The 3,428-nt window shown below is 45.5% G+C and overlaps 1 protein-coding gene across 2 annotated transcripts in view; it reads right to left on the reverse strand.

The window, feature by feature from the left end:
• Nucleotides 1-3,265, reverse strand: part of LOC309590737 (mesothelin-like) — a 77,960-nt gene extending 74,695 nt beyond the window's left edge. For both annotated transcript variants that reach the window (XM_082312148.1, XM_082312146.1), the window contains exons 1-2: nucleotides 3,194-3,265; nucleotides 232-345 (exon numbers count right to left, since the gene is read on the reverse strand). The gene's annotated coding sequence lies outside the window, so the exon portion shown is untranslated. The remainder of the gene's footprint in view (nucleotides 1-231; nucleotides 346-3,193) is intronic.
• Between the last annotated feature and the right edge of the window lie 163 nt (nucleotides 3,266-3,428).

Below are 3,428 nucleotides of genomic sequence, written 5' to 3' on the forward strand. Positions count from 1 at the left end.
AAATGTCCTCTTTTATTTCCCAGAATCAAAGGATTCAACATCGTTTATGAGTCTCTTTCACCTTCCAACAAAATCGACATATATAACAGCTACATTAAAACCTACCTGAGCCAACAATCACATTCAACAGGTAAAAGCACCAAAGAAGTAGAATAATTCTAAAGCCCAAAGGACAGAGAGTGATCACAGAGTTTGTTTCCAGGCTACAAAATATCAGTCACGGGTTCCTACCTTCACTCAGCTGTCCATGTGGCTGGAGCTGACTTCACTGAGCAGGAATAGAGCAGGTCCAGACTTCATTTAAAGTCTCCTTGAAGCTGGTCCTGTCTGTGGGTCCTACTTGCACTGCGTGGGGATATTTCCCAGAGTCAGAATTGGCTCCGATATAGTCTAATTCAAGAAATAATCTAAAACAGTCAACACCCACAGGAATGGTGTCCTACTTCTGTGCCTTTCATTAGTATCATCATGGCTGCCCTGAAAGGACATAGGTTGTCTTAGTTTGTGACACTGCCTTGTCAATAAACCTGTAGGTTTTTTTCCTCTTTCTAGGGATTGCCTGCGACATCCAAAGAGGAATGAGAAACTGGATTGACATAAATCTTGGGAAATTCATAGAACAATCCTCCACACAAGATCTTGTTCGCTTCAATGCCAAATTTAAGGTATTGAGCTGAAAGTCTGTACAGAGCGATCAGCAATGCCATAGCTCATTCTTTGTAACAACGTATTGTACTGGGTTTCAGAGGAATTAAAATTTCCTACACAAAGGCCAAATTACAGCCCAGGAGGTCATCAAATTTGCCTCCAACTACCCCATCATGGTCACTAATACATTCATAGGCCTTAATCCAGAAAAAGTGAACATAACACATAGTAAAATTGAGCACTGCTGCTAGGTCTGCCTCAGAGACACCACCATCTGTGTATAGAGCAGGGCCAGGTTCTTGCACAATCCCACCTGCACTTTGCCTGGGAACAGCTGACACGACCCAAGCGTTGCTGTACAGCTTAGAAGTCTCTATTATGTAACTACTGAATGAGCAACTCCCCATAATTTTGTATGAATGTGCCTAATTCTTGTATTATTATTTTTCCCATGTAGGAACTAAGTGCTCAGAGCCTGAAAGATTTGCTGGGACCTAATTTTTGTTTTCACCTTGAAGCAGGATATTCACAACAGCCATCAGCAGGTGAGTGAAGAGAACTTAGGAGTTACCATCAGATTTTCCCTAGTACTGACACCCTTATATTTGTTTAGAATGCAAACAAATTCCAAAAGGCTTATATCTGCATAGCAAAAGTATACAAAAACATTATTCCTTGTCTGCCCGACAGCAGATTCTCTCCCACTGTATAGAAAATAATAGCTCATCACACGAAAGAAAGGACGTGCCAGATTTTGCAGTGGGATTTCCTGGCATACGCTCTGCTGTAAGCTCAGTATCACTGCACAGAATACCGCATATAGGGTCAATTGGAAAGTCACAGCGGGTCACACTTAGTTCACTGTGAAGGAGCGGCAGGACTGTTGCACACAGCATGTTCCCCAGTGCTTTGCACAACCTAATTGTAACTGACTTTGCAGATGACTTTCACTCCTTCCCTTCGGAGTCTACTCCACTAGTAAAACATTTCCAAATGGGCTTCTGGGAAAGCTATCAGGGGGTAGGATGGTTATTCCAGACCCTTGAACAGATCATTGTCTCTGTGGACAATCTCTCTGAATTCAGAACTGATTAGGTGCCTTAATATTTATTTCAGCACCTCCTGTAACCGGAAGAGCAACAACATATATGAAAACCCACACGTTTCAGATTTTTTACTGTGTTCTCCCCCTCTGGCTACTAAACACTGTTTCATAAGATTATATCCTACCCTTAAATGATAAGGTATTCAAGCACAGAGAAAGCTACACAACACTTCAATCAACAAGGGCATTTACTTTCTTCAGAGCTCATCGCTTAAGAATCATCTAGAGGTGCAATTTCAGGATGTTAGTCGTATAGAAATCTGCAGGGTCTGATGCATTTGTTGGTGAAGTATGTTGTTTGGAGCCCCATCTTCACACCTAAACCAGAGCTTTTGAAGCTTCAAGGACAAAACCCAACAGTGCTTTCAGGATCAGGCCCTAGACACTAACAGTTTGTCATTGCATTCTGCCTACAGCTATGCCTGGAAATGACATGCAGCTCTGCTTATTAAGAGCACGCTGCACTTCACGCTTTCCAGCTAGGTACCTCAGGGTACCTCTACAAAAAGTGCAAAGATATTTTTTTGTTAACTAAAGCTCCTGTTAACGTGTGTTAGGTTCCATTCTGTAGGAGCCCAAATTTGCAAGGCTTTCCTTGAAACACCACTGACATAAGGAAATCTCCAAGCAGGGTCTGCAATCAAGAAGATGCAAAGTTCACAACCAGACAGCACTACGGCCTTACCAGCAACCTTGAAAAATTGTTACACCACTTTCTCTACTGCATCTCATGTAAATAAAATTTTCCTTCAAAGAACTAATCACTTATTTAGTCTGGAGAAGAGGAGGCTGAGGGGAGACCTTATTGCTCTCTACAACTACCTGAAAGGAGGTTGTAGCGAGGTGGGCGTCGGTCTCTTCTCCCAAGTAACAAGGGACAGGACGAGAGGAAATGGCCTCAAGCTGCACCAGGGGAGGTTTAGGTTGGATATTAGGAAAAACTTCTTCACCGAAAGGGTAGTCAGGCATTGGAGCAGGCTGCCCAGGGAAGTGGTTGACTCTCCATCCCCAGAGGTATTTGAAAGACGGGCAGACGTGGTGCTCGAGGACATGGTTTAGTGGTGGACTTGGCAGTGATAGGTTAACAGTTGGACTCAATGATCTTAAGAGTCTTTTCCAACCTTAATGATTCTATGACTTCTCACACTGAGCTTTGAACCTCTAACACACAAAGTATCACACATTTGCATGAACACAGCAAGCTGCTCAGGGAGGATTTACAGCTTCAAATCCCCGTGGCACATAGGCAGGAACTTCACCAGCTGCCACCCTGGTAGGAGAGCAGTCCCAAGAAGGGTGACGGGTATTCAGGCCATCCCCACAAGCTCGAGGGCTTTGAGGACTTACTCTCTGGAAGAACAAGAAGCCCAGCACAGGCCTCACACTGTTTATAAGGGCAAGGCCCATAATACCTCCCTCTCTATAGTGCCTACATCTTACCTCAGCCTAACACACCTTCCCCCGTAGCCTATAAATCAACGGGTGTCCTGCAGGCAGCCTGCCTGCGCGGTGCCCTGCCCTTCAGCACTAGAACGGCCCCGCCTCAGCCACCTCGCCCGCCGTCATGGCCGCCCAGAACGCCTTGCGCATGCGCGCTCACCCCCCCGCGCAGCGGCGGGACGGCGCCCCGCTCTGCCCGCACATGCGCACCTCCGCCGCTGCCTTCCTTTCCGGC

The sequence above is a fragment of the Platalea leucorodia genome, assembly GCF_965183815.1.
Source record: "Platalea leucorodia genome assembly, chromosome: 5".
NCBI lineage: Eukaryota > Metazoa > Chordata > Aves > Pelecaniformes > Threskiornithidae > Platalea > Platalea leucorodia.